Source organism: Canis aureus, chromosome 11, assembly GCF_053574225.1.
Source record: "Canis aureus isolate CA01 chromosome 11, VMU_Caureus_v.1.0, whole genome shotgun sequence".
Lineage (NCBI taxonomy): Eukaryota > Metazoa > Chordata > Mammalia > Carnivora > Canidae > Canis > Canis aureus.
In genome coordinates, this window is record NC_135621.1 from 23606076 (window position 1) to 23621438 (window position 15363).

General features: G+C 44.7%; 1 protein-coding gene across 5 annotated transcripts in view; it reads left to right on the forward strand.

Annotated features, from left to right (window-relative positions):
• Positions 1–6494, forward strand: part of KIAA0930 (KIAA0930 ortholog) — a 103354-nt gene extending 96860 nt beyond the window's left edge. For all 5 annotated transcript variants that reach the window (XM_077914140.1, XM_077914143.1, XM_077914138.1 and 2 more), the window contains 2 exons: positions 5692–5779; positions 6232–6494. The gene's annotated coding sequence lies outside the window, so the exon portion shown is untranslated. The remainder of the gene's footprint in view (positions 1–5691; positions 5780–6231) is intronic.
• The last annotated feature ends 8869 nt before the right edge of the window (positions 6495–15363 follow it).

Genomic DNA, 15363 nt, shown 5'->3' on the forward strand with positions numbered 1-15363 from the left:
GAATGCTTTTTTACTGGGATCGCTAAAACCCTAACAAATTTCTAGTTCTTGCTTTATTTATTTTTTTATTGTGATGAACATTTTCTTTTTTCTTTCTTTCTTTCTTTCTTTCTTTCTTTCTTTCTTTCTTTCTTTCTTTCTTTTTTCTTTCTTCTTTCTTTCTTTCTTTCTTTCTTTCTTTCTTTTTTCTTTCTTTCTTTCTTTCTTTCTTTCTTTCTTTCTTTCTTTCTTTCTTTCTTTCTTTCTTTTTTTTTTAATTTGAATTCCAGTTAGTTAACATACAGGGTTATATTAGTTTCAGGTGTACAATATAGTAATTCAACACTTCCATACATCACCCAGAGCTCATCATGACAAATGCACTCCTGAATCCCCATCACTCTATTATTGTTTTATATAGTAATTACACTGTTAAGACTTTCCTTAAGTTGCCATTTTATTTGCTCACCTTTTTACTCTTGCACCTTAGATTTTTCCTTTAGTGATAACTGTCCTTAAAGTTATCCTTTATTTGCTCCTTTCAACAGGATATATTTCTGGTAACTTTTCAATTTTGTTTGACTAAATTTTCTCCTTGTTCTTGAAATACATACGTATAATCCTGTTAATTTTCTCAAAGATTGTACTCTACTGGTTTCTTGCTTTTATTATTGCTGTTCAGAAGCCAGTTGTCCAGTTAATTATTGTCCCTTTATAAATATTCTCTGTTTTCATACTGGCTTCCTTTAAGACCACTTTGTCTTTTATATTGTACACAATGACATTTCAAAGTATGGACATTTACAAAGTAATTTAGATTAGAATTCACTGGGAATCCTCAATCTGAGAATTTGCTTTAATTAAATTAGGAAAATTCTCAACTATAATTTCTCTCTTTCTTATCATTTGTTTCCTCTACCATCATCAGGATCCTCTTCCTTCTCCATTTATATTTTCCATCTTTATTTCTATCTGTATTGTAATCTCAGTAATTTCTTTAAGTCTGTCTTTCAGTTCACTAATTCTTTCTTCATCAGTGTCTAATATCTATTTAAAATATTGATATAGTTCTTAAAAGTTTGTTTGTTTGTTTGTTTGTTTATCTGAGCAATAACACACACATGTGGGTTGGGGGAGGAGCAGAGGGAGAGAATTCTAACCAGACTCTGCTAAGCATGGAACTCAACATGGGGCTCTAGTCCATAACCCCAAGACCATGACTCAAGCTGAAATCAAGTGTTGGAAGTTTAACCAAATGAGGCACCCAGATGCCCCATAAAATACTGATAAAGTTTTTAATTTCAGATTTTATGCTTTTTATTTCTGTAAGTTTAATTGACTCTTTTGCAACCTTGCTTGGTCTTTTTCTTTATGGGTTCTTATTTTTTTACTTATATTTTTCAGTTCTCTCTTTTTAATCTAAATATGTTGGATATACTTATATTCTGTTCTGTATCTTATAATTTTCAAAATCTGGAGCTTTTGCTAGTCTGCTATATATGGTCTGCCCACTCTCACTCGTGGAGGCTTATTTCCTCACCTGCACATGTGTGTAAGTTTTGGTTGAAATTTAAGATCCTTGAAACTTTGTAACTGGAAATTCTTTGAGGACCTGCTTTGGGGTAAAGATTTTAATCTGCTTCTGTCAGGCTCCTGGGTACACTACCAACCTGGGAACACTTTTTTTTTTAAGATTTTATTTATTTATTCATGAGAGACACTGAAAGAGAGGCAGAGACACAGGCAGAGGGAGGAGAAGCAGGCTCCATGCAGGGAGCCTGATGTGGGACTCGATCCCAGGAATCCGGGATCACTCCTTGAGCCAAAGGCAGATGCTTAGCTACTGAGCCACCCAGGACCACTTTGGATCAAATTCTCAGTTTGAGGTTTTGGTGGCCATGTAGGTGGTGTTAATAGAAGCCACAAGCCTATGTGAGCACTGGCTGGTGGCTAAAAATCTTCAGGGAGGTCCCACCACCACCACCACCCTGAGTTGAAGCTGAGGTAGACTTATTTCCTTACTGACTCCTTTGTAGGGCAGATGTTTTTCTAGTTTACCCTTTCAGGGGTTTCTATGGAAATACCCACCTTGTATGCACCCAACATTTGTCTACTAATAGGGAAGCTCCTGTTTCCTACAGCTGACAGAGGATACCAGGTGACCACTGGCCTCAGGCTTCAGGGCTGGTTTTCCTTCCACTATTCCTGCTCCTGCTTTGTTTTCAACACCTGAGAATTTCCTTTTCTTTCTTGCAAATCCAATCATGCATTTGAGAGGGTAGCTTTGATATTCAATCTAGAACTTTAGGTATTTGTAGTGGGACAGTGTCAGGACAGCAGCTTTGTACAGGACCAGAAACCTTGTATAGGGCTCCTCCATTCTCTTTGCTGCAAGGAGCAGTCTCCTCTTTTGTCATAACTGAACCTTCTTTTATAACCACACCCTTTACTCCAACAAACAACTATTCCCTTCCACACAGTGCATACATCAAGGAAGTTGAGGGGGAAAAAAAAAAACAATATTTGGTCCTCCTCTTTACTAACTTAGGATATAAGCACTTCAAGAGTGGAAACTTCCTTAGGAACTAGTAAATAGCGGCTCTTAATTACGGGTTCTTTCTCATTTGTTTCCCCAGATCTGTGTGGTATATTGGATGTTTACTACTCAATTGTGCTTTAGATGGACTATGGGGATGAGATGGCTATTTAAAGGCATTCTTTCTTGACTCCATGTGTATATTAGACAGGCTTTGGTTGAAGACAAACTTCACACATCTTAAGAAATTTTGCTTACAGTGGGATATTCTTGGAATTGCATGACTATATGTGGATTTAACCAGCACAAGATAATCTGAAGAAGCCTCTGATATTATTTAATTGGTCCACAGTGCCTCTCTCATCATGTGTATATTTCACTCACCCAGCACCAATCACACAAAAAAAGGGAGACAGAAAGTCATATTTCTTGGCCTCTGAGAAGTTGCCTTTTGACTGCCCCCTTTCAGCCAGAATGGGCTGATAAGCACATCAGGCTCCCTGGCCAGGTAGGAAGTCCAGTGTAGCAGGGTGGTGATAGAGCGTTTGACATGTTTTATTCTCCTAAGAGAACACCTACTCCTCATTCCGGGCAATTTCCAGAAATAGTTACCTTCCCTTGTTTCCTTAAGTAATAACAGAGCATAAAGAGTAGGAGGCAGCCCAGCAGCTTTGGGCATTTTGCTGCACTGTCCTTCTGGAAAGCACAGAGCCAGGTTTACTTAATTGCTCCCACCCAAAGCATGATGCTTATTTCAAGAGAGCAAGTGTTTCCTCATGTGCCTTCCTTCCTTGGGCAGTGCATAGAACATCCCCAAGATGATGGGGGAACCCAAGGGGTCCTATGAACAACAGGCCCCACAATTATTTAGGGAATTAGGGTTGGAGATGAGGTAAAAGTTTCCAAGACTTTGCAAATCGTTCTCGCAAGCCTACAAAGGACAGTTGAAGAGCTTCAAAATGAGAAAGTATAAAATAGGGCAGCCCGGGTGGCTCAGAGGTTTAGCGCCGCCTTCAGCCCAGGGTGTGATCCTGGAGACCCTGGATCAAGTCCCACCCTGGATCGAGTCCCACCCTGGATCGAGTCCCACCCCGAATGGAGTCCGTCAGGCTCCCTGCATGGAGCCTGCTTCTCCCTCTGCCTGTGTCTCTGCCTCTCTCTCTCTCTGTCTCTCATGAATAAATAAAATCTTTAAAAAAAAGAGAGAGAGAGAAAGTATAAAATAGTCAAGAACAAGATCAGAGTGGATGGGAATTATCATGGCAGCGAATGATCTTTTTTTCATGCTCGGACTCCTTTAAAGAGGCCCATTGCCTTTGTCAGTACCAAGAATTCCAAGCAAAAAAGTGCTCGGTTGTCAATTATGTTAAGATTTTTAAAAAACTGGTTCCTGGGCTTTGAGTTAAAAAAATGCCAAGCAGAATTATGATTTTTGTCCCATCTTTCGTTCCTAAAGATCTAAGACCATTTAGACCTCCTCACAAACAGCAAGTCTCACAATAACATCTTCATTAACGGAATCCATGGCCAGACAGTGATTAGGCAGTTTGTTACCTTCCGCTAATTCAAATGAAGGTCTTTAATAAAGCCTCTTCTTAGCGTGCCTCTAATCCCTGGTTGTCATTTCTTCCATTCTTTCCAAGTGTCTGCGTGTTGAAAGAGCTCTGGAGCTGCCATTCCAAACTACAGCACTTAATTGCATGCCTTGTGTCTGTTAGGAAGCACAGTGCCCTGTGGGATGTGGCAACATTGAGGTAGCTCGCAGTCTAATTTCAAGCAACTAGATGTCAGGGGAGTCGAGGCCACCCCATTTTTAGACTGTGAATTTGAAGGTAGGCCTCATTGCTAGGTTCCTCCATCCCACAGCTGGAAAAAGTCTTAGCACACCACAGCAGCTTTCCTTCACTTGCTTGGGCAGTGGAAGATGGTGAGATTGCAGGCAGCTTCTGGGGAAGCCGTTCTTCCTGGGCAGAAAGGAATTTTACTTGAACTGGACCTTGAAATAGGAGTAAACATCACCAACTATGGACAAGGTGTTTTCAGGGGCTTCCACTCCTTCCTATGGAGAGTCCCTTATAACAAACCAACCTTCCTTCCACGAGGGTTTGGAAGAGCTAAATAAAATATCCGAACACCCCTTGCAGAGCAATGGGGAGGAACCGAGGCAGCCAGGATAGGGCCTCTGCTTTGCCCCTGAGGGCACTGCTGATTCATGGCATGCAGCCCAGAGCTCTCGGCAGTCTCAAGGTGCTGAGGACACAGACATTGGAGTCCCCTGCTACCAAAGCACTCAGGACATGCTAATAGATTGTGAACGAGTACCAGGTTTGGAATTCTGGTTTTATCATTTAACAGTGAATGAGAAATAAAACTACACAGGAGAGTCAAGTATTGGTCAGCAGACCGTACCTTCTCTCTGGACAGCCAAATATACCCTTTGTGGGAAATTATGTTCTAATCAGAAGGTTCTCCAAAAGCAGGGAATCAGACTGTGGGAATAGGGCTGTGTGTTTCCAACACAATGCACCCAGCCTGACATGAGGGCTGGCCCCTTTGTGATGGGGCCACTGGAGCCCGGAGTGGGGCTCCCTGGCCCTGGCCCAGGCACTGTTGATTTGGCTCTTCCTTTTTCTCCCTTTACCGTGATCACCATTCCTTTAGTTAGCACCGAATCCCTTCAATCAGGGTAAAATACGATTGATTTGGTTGCTGATTACTAATTCACACTCTCCTTCCAGTCCCATCTCTCTAAGACTCAGGGGTGTTGCTGGAGCTGGCTCAAACCAGCTCAGGAGAACTGATAATGTATATCTCTTCCCTACTCTGCATCCAGTTATGTTGAGTGGGTGGCTTGAATTGCCTGCCCGTGGTGGGAGTATTTTCACCATGGAAATTGGCAAACCCCACAAAGCAGGACTTTTCCCCCCAGAGAGCCGGTTGTTAACATTTACCAGCACGCCCACTGCCCAGATGTCTTCATTGGAGTTTGTGTGGAGGGGGTGGGTATTCCTAACTTCTGGAGTGCACCTTTATAGAAATTCCCCAATTCATCCTGCAAATCATTAATGTTACCATTGTCAAGAGTTTGAGGATAAATCTCAGAAAGCAACCTTGTTTCTCTTCTCTCCATGTTTTTGGGGGAACATTCCATTTTTGAACCATGTGCCCCCACAAAGGCCAGACTGTGAAGGGTGTTGAACAGAAGTCTCAGAAGATTGAAGGAGGAAAATGAGCCAAGAAGCCAGCATCCCATCCATCTGTAGGGTAAGAGAGGCCTCAACTGGGTTGGATTAATGCTCGTGGTGTACACTCGTGTACTGGCTAGATTACTATTTTATTTGAAAGAAATAGTTCCATTCCACTTGGAGGAAACATTCTCTCAGAACGCCACTGTGTATCCATTCTCCTGACACTTCTCTTCCCAGTGGTCAACAGTTTTCAAGACCCTTGAATCCCAGGAGAGGGATCCTTTCAGGAACAGAGCCTTGGGTTTGTTATACCAAAACTAAGTCATGACAACCATCTAGAGGACAGGAAGTTGGTGGCTACCAAGTGACAACTGTCAGAGAAGTGGTTTCACTGTATCTATTTAAACACAGATATCTTTTAGACTATTCCCTTTATATAGGTCGGAAGTCTATTTTGAGCTACTTGAGATTTTTTCCCTATGAAGCCCGATAATGACTGTGTCCTCCACAATGTTTTGTTTGCCTTAGAGTGAAGCCCAAAGCACGGTCCTGATTGCCTTGTAAATAGGATGTTTCTCAAGCAATTACCTCAGAAACCACCCGTGGGCTGTGGTTGATCTGAAACAATCTGCCTTTGGAGACAGAGTCTGTCCACGCTTCCCATTAAGTCATGAAGACCAAACTCAAGAGTGATGTTGAATACTTATTCAATATTTACACAGGGCGATTTGATGAAAGCAAAGAAAACTGAGAAAAATAAACAGCCATCAACACAGAAGAACTTTATGAAATCCTCCGATGTGAGCTTAAGCTTCTTGTATCTACAGTACCGTGGCAGTGTATAAATCAGCACCCTCCTAGGGGTGCCTGGGTGGTTCAGTCAGTTGAGTATCCAACTCTTGGTATTGGCTCAGGTCATGATCTTGGGGTCATGAAATCAAGCCCCATGTCTCCCTCTTCTTCTCCCTCTGCCCCTCCTCACCTCAAATAAATAAATAAATAAATCTAAAAAAAAAAATCAGTATCCTCCTAAAAGGCCAGACCCTCCAAAGAAACAGGCTTTTTTTAAAAAAATGAAGATGCAGAGCTAAAATATTCATATACTTTCTTTTAAAATAATACCTCATGGTGAAGTGCTCTAACCTTTTCCAAAGAGCCTCCATATGTGAAATTCTTATAACGACACTATGAGATGGTGAGGTGGGCAGATTTATGTATTACTCTCTTCTCTTACCTACAGACGATAGCACTGAGGTTCTCAGGGTGGTGTATGGCCGCAGTGGCCCAGTCACAGAGTCACAACAAGAATTCAGGTTCGAGGTTCCTGGCCTAGCATTTATCTTACTGATCTTGACACTCATGGCAAGTGTGCATCAGTGCCTGGGCCAGGGTGAATTTATGTTCATGGGTGATATGTACTCAGAAGTAGGTGTTTTTAAGCTGGTGGTAGAAGCAGCAATAAGGGGAGATAGGCATGGATGGGCCTGGGGCACTGGCGTTGAAGCTGGTGTGGTAACTGGTCTCAGCAGTAGTACCAGGGGACCCACATCCTGGAATTCACACCCCTGTGCGGTCCTCTCCCACACAGACCCTGTGATTCATTTTAACCCATGTGGTGGATCACTAAGGAGGCTGCACCAATTCTGGGTTTAAACTATGTAATAAGTCCAGTTATTCTGAAGAGACCACATGAAGAGGCCACACTGAGGAAGAAGCCCTGGGGTGACATGGAGAGAGAGTGAGTGAGCACAGAGCCCACCCAGCATTCCAGTTGTACCGGTGGCCAAGGCACCAGACACGTGAGTAAAGCCATCTTGGATGTGCAAGCCCCCGCTACATCTGACTCCAGCTGCATGAGAGACCCCAAAAGGGACCAGCAGGAGAACTCTAAGTCACACCTAAATCATGAGAAACAATGAGAGAGTTTCTTAAGCCAATGAGTTTTTTTTTTTTTTAATTTTTATTTATTTATGATAGTCACAGATTGAGAGAGAGGCAGAGACACAGGCAGAGGGAGAAGCAGGCTCCATGCACCGGGAGCCCGATGTGGGATTCGATCCCGGGTCTCCAGGATCGCACCCTGGGCCAAAGGCAGGCACCAAACCGCTGCGCCACCCAGGGATCCAAGCCAATGAGTTTTGAGGTGGTTGTTATGCAGCAAGAGATACACAAAACAGCTGGGAAAGATTTCATTCAATCATTCATTTGTTCATTCATTCATTCAACACTTCCTAATCATCTACTGTGCTCCCATCACTTCCTCTTCTTGTGACCATCTAGCAACCTTCCAGTCATTTGCCTTCATGCACTCATTGATGATTTTAGCACCTGGCTGTCTGTCTTCCTGTCTGCCTGCTGGAATTTTGATGGGGATGACCCTGAATCTGTAGATGGGGATTATTGCCACTGTAGCAATATTAAGTCTTCCAATCCATGAACATGGGATGTCTTTCCATTTATTTAGTTCTTCTCTAATTTCTTCCAACAATGTTTCATAGTTTCCAGTGTACAACTCTTCTAGTTCTTTTGTTAAATTCATTTCTGTATATCTTATTCCTTTTTAATTTTTTTTAAAGATTTTATTTATTTATTTGACAGAGAGAGAGAAATATTGAACACAGACAGGGGGAGTGGCAGGATGTGGGATTTGATACCAGAAGCTGGAATCATGACCTAAGCCAAAGGCAGATGCTTAACCAACTGAGCCACCCACATGCTGTCTGTCTTATTCCTATTGATGCTATTGTAAATGAATTATCTTCATTCTCAGGGCTTTTGCTGGGTGTGTATAGAGCTACATCATGTTTCTCCACACTGAGTTTCCTGTATCTTTGCTGAACTTGCTCATCAGTTCTAGTAACTCTTGTGAGTTCCTTAGGATTTTCTTTTTTTTCTTTTTTCTCTTTTTTCTTTTTTTTAAATTTTATTTACTTATGATAGTGATACAGAGAGAGAGAGAGAGGCAGAGACATAGGCAGAGGGAGAAGCAGGCTCCATGCACCAGAAGCCCGATGTGGGATTTGATCCCGGGTCTCAAGGATCACACCCTGGGCCAAAGGCAGGCGCCAAACTGCTGCGCCACCCAGGGATCCCTCCTTAGGATTTTCTATCTACAAATTCATGTTATCTGTGACTAGAGATAGTTTTACCTTTTATTTTCATCTCTAATATAGATGCCTTCTATTCCTTTTCTTCTCACCTAATATCCCTCCCTAGGACCTCCAGTAAAATGTGGAAAGGAGGGAAAAAGAACAGTCTTGTTCTTGATCCTCGGGAGGAAGCATTCAACATTTCATCATTAATTATGATGTAACTATGGATTTTTCATAAGTACTCTTTATAATGTCGAGGAAGCCTCCCTGCAGGGAGCCTGCTTATGTCTCATAGGGAACTCTGCCTATGTCTCTGCCTCTCTCTGTGTGTCTCTCATGAATACATAAATAAAATTTTTTCTCAAAAATAGAACAAGAAAGCTAAACAGTTAATTTCAGTAAAGTCCAAATGAGACTAGTGAAGTTGTATGCATGTTTGAAAGAAGACACTGAGTTCCATCAAGGATGGTCTAGCTCCCTACACTACCACCACAATCCCTCTCACTGAATCACCATAGTGTCCCAGGGCTTCAGACCCTGAGATTGTAAAAGGTTCCACCTCCTCCATGCCCATCTCTGATTACTGGTAGGTGGCTCTTCCATAGCCTCAGGTCTGAATGACCTGGCCCTCACGATCTACAAGTTCCCACTCAATGTGCTGCTGAGTATCTTTTCTGCAGGAAGGAAATACATCTCAAAGTGATAACAACTTCTTAAGTAGCTTTATTAAAATCAGAACTCGATTCTGGACATAGTGGATGGCTATGGTCTCTAGCCTCAAGTCTATATTCTCATTAGGAATATTCAGAAAGCAACAGTAGAAGTATGAGTTTAGCATGATGGAAAACAACAGCACGAGCTGTGTGCTGGGTGGGTCATGATAAACCTGGGAGAGATAGGTCTTGGAATTCTGAAGCACGAGCTGTGTGCTGGGTGGGTCGTGATAAACCTGGGAGAGATAGGTCTTGGAATTCTGAGAACAGAGAGGGGCCTCTGGGCCGAGCCTGCTCAGGAAGGCTGCCCCTCAGAAGAAGTCAATTTCATATGGCCCTGGTACCAGAGAGTAGCAGCATGCCCAGGCCGTTGGTCAGTAGGGCTGACCTCCCTTAAGCTCCACCACCAGCCTGGCACAGTTATGGTGAGACTCAATGAATGGGATGACTAGTGCTTTCCCTCCCCCAAGCCGATTCCTTTCTATCTCTTACCATTGCTTGATGAGTCCGTGTATGAATTAATAGCTGTTCCTTCATTCTCAGTAGCTCTACCTGCTGCTGAGAATTATGACACAGCTAAAAATGAACGATTTTTGAGATGCACTAATTGTGTCTCCAGGGAAGTGCCCAAGATACTCAGATTTTCCTCTCTCTTCCTTCTTATTGCCTTCCCCTAGCGAGTGAGTTTGCTCTAATCACTTTTGAAGGAAGCAAGCTACACTGAAATCCCAACACCTTTGGGATTTGTAAGCATAAGAGCTAAAAGTCGGGTTGGATCTGTTAGCACAGTGGTTTTGCAATGGCTTCTGGAATGAGCTGTGCCAAGGCCCTGTCCATTTTCTGTCTGAGATGCCAGGACAGGAGATGCTCACTGCACGTGGATGCGAGTGGTAAAATAAGGCAGGTGCCAGGATTGGCATGCACTTTCCGACTCTTGATGCGGAGCTTTGGCCCTTTCAACCCAAAAGTAAGAGGGTGAGGTGGTAGAAACAGCCAACAAACACTCAGAGGGCACCGTCTGTGGCATGTGGTTGGCTCGCTTCTGTAGCAGGACCTCACTGCATCAGAATCTTTGGACTTCATACCAGATGAGTGTCCACATTTAATATTTTGAGTTGATAGTTAAGGATAAAAGACCTTGGGTGGGATTAAGAGGATAAGATTTCTCCTATTTATGAATAAATATAATTAGACTGGATTTGCTGAGGTCTGTGGCCAACACAGCTGGTTCCCTCTCCTTCCCTCAGTCTGCATCCCTCACTTTGAGAGCTACTTAACACAAGCACCAGAGACTCTTGTCCTGAGGACTTTTTTTCTGGCTCTGAGGCCATACTGGATGGGCCTGGACATGGGACAAGCCAAACCAGAAGTGTAGGAGGGTTAATGCTCCAGAAGCAGCCGTCAACTGATGCTGGATGGGGAAGAGGTAGGAAAGCATAGCTGGACTGAGCTCCAGGTAGCCTGTGGCTAACTTGCTAGATAACACTCTGTACTGGTCCTTCCATTCTCTGCCTCACATCCCAGCCCATCCCATTAGAATTCCCAGGAATTATGGGTTGAATTGTGCCCCATACCCTGAAGGATATGTTGAAATCCTGAATCTCGATACCTGTGACTCCAACCTGATTTGCATATAGTGTCTTTGCAGATGGGAAAAGAGGGATCCAGGGATCAAGTCAAGACGAGGTCATCCTGGATTAGGGTGTTTTCGTAAGAAGAAGAGAAGAGACACAGAGAGACACACAGGGAGAAGGCCCTATAAAGGTGGACAGAGAGATTGGAGCCAGAGACCAGCAAAGATCACCAGAAACCACTAGAAGTTAAAAGGAAGACATGGAACAGATTCTCCCCCAGAGCCTTCGGAGAGAGCACAGCCCAGCTGACAACCTGATTTCAGATGTTTAACCTGCAGAACCCTGAGAGAATCCATTTCTTTCGTTAGAAGCCACCTAGGTTGTGGCGATTTGTTACGAAGCCCTAGGACATGAATACAGCTCCCAAGTAAACTTGGGCACTAGAATCCTTATTTCAGGGCCTGCTTCTCAGGGTTACTAAACTAAGACAAGGAACACAGGAAAAAAACTGGTCCTTGAGCACTGACTCTTGAATATCTTACTGAACAAGGCATGCCCTTGAATAGAAAGAGGCTCTTCTCATTAACAGATGAAAAGAAACGGAATTGTCTCCATCAGGGGAACAAATGGTAGAAAAATCACATATATTGGTTGTGGGAGAAATGCGCATGGTGTAAATAAGACAAAGGTGGGAACCAATGTGAGAAATGGTTTCCTTTTCGTCCAGTGGTGCCAAAAAATGTATCAGCAACCCTCTGCTGTTTGAATTTCTTTGCAACAGTGCAGCTGGGCAGTCAGTGCTGCTGCTTCTTTTGCGGACACGAGACTGGAAAACACAGCATTTTCCTCTCTCATGTTACCTCCTGGGGTCACCCAGGGTGGCTGTGACTGCGGAGCATTTAGTTGAGGTCTAACAGCTCCTCAGCATTGAAATTTTGAGGGCAACACTAAAATGCCGTCACTGTGAGGGTCTAAAGCTAGATGTCACCCTGAATTTATAAGGACAGTTTCAGGGACTTCTTGCACGGCCCTTGGCCCCTCAACCCACGGAGGCATGAAGAAAGAGATCCAAGGAGGAAGGGGGAGGATTGCTGGGGCTTCCCTGGGAGAGAGAACCTAGGACCCACGCAGAGAGCTGCCGGTGTGCAGAGAGAGGGAGTGCTGTCCTGCGCCTACTTTGAGACCTAGGAAGAGAGAAGACCACAGCCAGCGCTGGCGAGGATGTGCAGCAGCCCCAGCTCTCTCGTTCACGGCTGGTGGGTGCGCAGCCCACGGAGCGGCCTCCTGGGGAGACACCTGGGCAGTCTCCGACAAAGCTAAACGTACTTTTACCATATGATCCAACAATAGGTTCTTGCATCAAGGAGTGGAGGACTGTGTGTACACAAAAATCTGCACACGGGTGTTTATAGCCGCTTTACTCATAATCACGAACACTTGGAAGCAGCCAAGATGTTCTTCGGGGAGTGGATAAACAAACAGGTGCATCCAGGCAATGGAATGCCCACTTTCCCCGCTCTCCGAAAGGACGGTGTTCTGATGAAAACTTGTGGAAGCCAAAATGGTGTGAAGCAGTGAAGCAATCACCATTAATTTAGAAGGAAAATTTTCGAGCAGTCCCAGACCCCCAAAATAACCTTTCTTGGGCATTCCTGATAACCTAGGACGCATCTGGCTAACAGATGCACAAAATAACTCGGGACGCAGCACTGATGCTCACGGGCACGGTTCAACGCTCTGGCAGCTTGATGCTGAGATGCTGAGTGCGGTCCCAGGGTGGGAGCTTGGCGGCCCCATTCCTGCGGCTCAGGGCGCACACTGGCCTCAATAAACAAAGAACCCTATTCCCCCCCCCCTTTTTTTTTAATAAAAAGCAACAGTCATCTTCAGCTTTCTTTAGGTTAGCAAAAACAGCTACTAATGTAGGCCTTTCGTAAAAGCAACGTGGTGTAACTCAAACTTCTGAAAAATGGAAGATGCCTGCATTCTTCAGCGCTGCAAGAAACGAGCTACAAAGCCACAGGAAGACACGGAGGAACCTTAAACACGTATCACCAGGTGAAAGAAGCCAGCCTGAAGAGACCACGTACCTACTGCGCGATTCCAATTCCGCAGCATTCTGGAAAAGCCAAACTGTGGGGACCCTACAGAGATCTGTGGTTGCCAAGGGTTGGAGGAGGGAGACGTGATTTTTAGGGCAGTGAGACTACTCTCTGTGATCGTGTGATAATGGTAGATGCATGTCATTATGCTTTCGTAATGGACAAACCCATAGAGGTACAACACCAAGACTGAACCCTAATGTCACCTGTGGACTTGGGATAATAATGACGTGTCAGTGTAGGTTCATTAATAGTAAAGAATGTGCCGCTCTGGTGCAGGATGGTGACAGTGGGGGACACTGTGTGTGGGGAGGCTCTGTGCTTTCTGCTCAGTTTTACTGTGAACCTGAAACGGCTTTAAAAACATAAAATCTGTTTGGAAAGTGCGTCTGTGTGGCAGGCACGGAGCTAGGCCATGCAGGCAGGCCAAGGAGCGCAGGGAGCGTGGTCAACAGCCTCCAAAAGTCAGTATCTCGGAGAGACACCTTGCCAAGGTCATGCCCTTCCCAGGGCAGCCCACGTTCGGTGACCACAAAGGTCTGATAATGGGGGAAAGCATAGGCCCCTGTGCTCCTCCCTGGAATCCAGCTGGCCGTGGCCTGATTGGGCCTGTGTGGTGCTACCTCTTCTGTCCTGTTCTGTTCCTGCCCCGCTCCTCCCTTTCACAGTGTGGATCTTTTCTTTTATTTAAAAAAGAAAAAAAATTGTTTATCTCTCTGAAAGAGAGAGAGATAGAGAGCCTGAGTGGGAGGGTCAGTAGGAAAGGGAGAGAGAATCCAAAGCAGACTCCTCCCTGAGCATGGAGCCCAATACGGGGCTTGATCCCAAGACCCTGAGATCGTGACTTAAGCCAAAGGCAGATGCTTTTTTGACTGAGCCCCCCAGGTGCCTCTCACAGTGTGGATCCTTAAGAAACATGTGACACCCCAAATTCCATCTCAGTGTCTGCTTCCAGAGAACCCACACTGGACACCGTTCTGCACGACCCAGCCTGGATTCAACCTCTTTCGTAAAGCCTTCCCAGCCCACGATTATTCACAACCTACTTCATGGTGCAGCCCGCTATTTATGCCAAGAATTTATCTAGTAAAGGATCCCCCCTGCCCTGTTCAGTCTTCCCGCTGTTGTATTAAGGAGCAATATTTCTCTTACATTTTTGGGAGAGAATTTTTTCCCTTTTTTTTTTTTAAGTGTTTCATTTTGAAATTCTTAAAATATAGAAAAGATCACCAACAGTAACAAGAGAAATGCTGTTGGCTCACAACCCTTTTGGGAGCTTCCCGGGTATAATCTGAAACTGGCCCCCTGTATTCAGAAGGCCAGGAAGACAGAAAAAAAGAGGCAAGTCATTCTGGGTTGGCAGGTGGCAGTTTTGATAAGCAAAAGGACCTTATATCTTAGGCTTGTCTTGGGCGGCTGCAAGTTGAGTCGATCCCTGCCGGCCAAATCTAAAGTCTATAAAGAGAGAGACCTTAACTGGGTTCAGTCATGTACACTGTGCAGGTGTTCTCCACACCACATCACTACCTCAAGGACATGTCCTTGGAGCAGCCTCTGGGAGGGGGAAGGTCAAGAACCCACATTCCAAGGTCGGGGGGTGGGTGCGTGATCACCTGGGGCCAGCTCCCTGGTTCACTGGCAGTCACACCTTCTCAATGACCTTCCCCAATAGACACCCACATACTCAGCAGCCAGTGTAGATATTCTATCCTGTTCCCAATCTCTTCACTGAATTTTTAAAAAAGATTTTATTTATTTATTCATGGGAGACACACAGAGAGAGAGAGAGAGAGAGGCAGAGACACAGGCAGAGGGAGAAGCAGGCCCCATGCAGGGAGCCTGATGTGGGACTTGATCCTGGGACTCCAGGATCACGCCCTGGGCTGAAGGCAGGCGCTAAACTGCTGAGCGACCCAGGGATCCCCTCTTTTTTTTGGGGGGGGATCCCCTCTTTTATGAATTTTTTAAAAAGATTTTATTTATTAATTTGAGAAAGAGAGCACGAGCAGGGGGAGGGGCAGGGAGGGAGAGGGAGAAGCAGACTCCCCACTGAGCAGGGAGCCCGAGGTGGGGCTCAATCCCAGAACCCCAGGATCATGACCTGAGCCAAAGGCAGATGCTTGACCACCTGAGCTCCCCAGGTGCCCCTCTCTGATGAATTTTTAAGGATATAAAACAT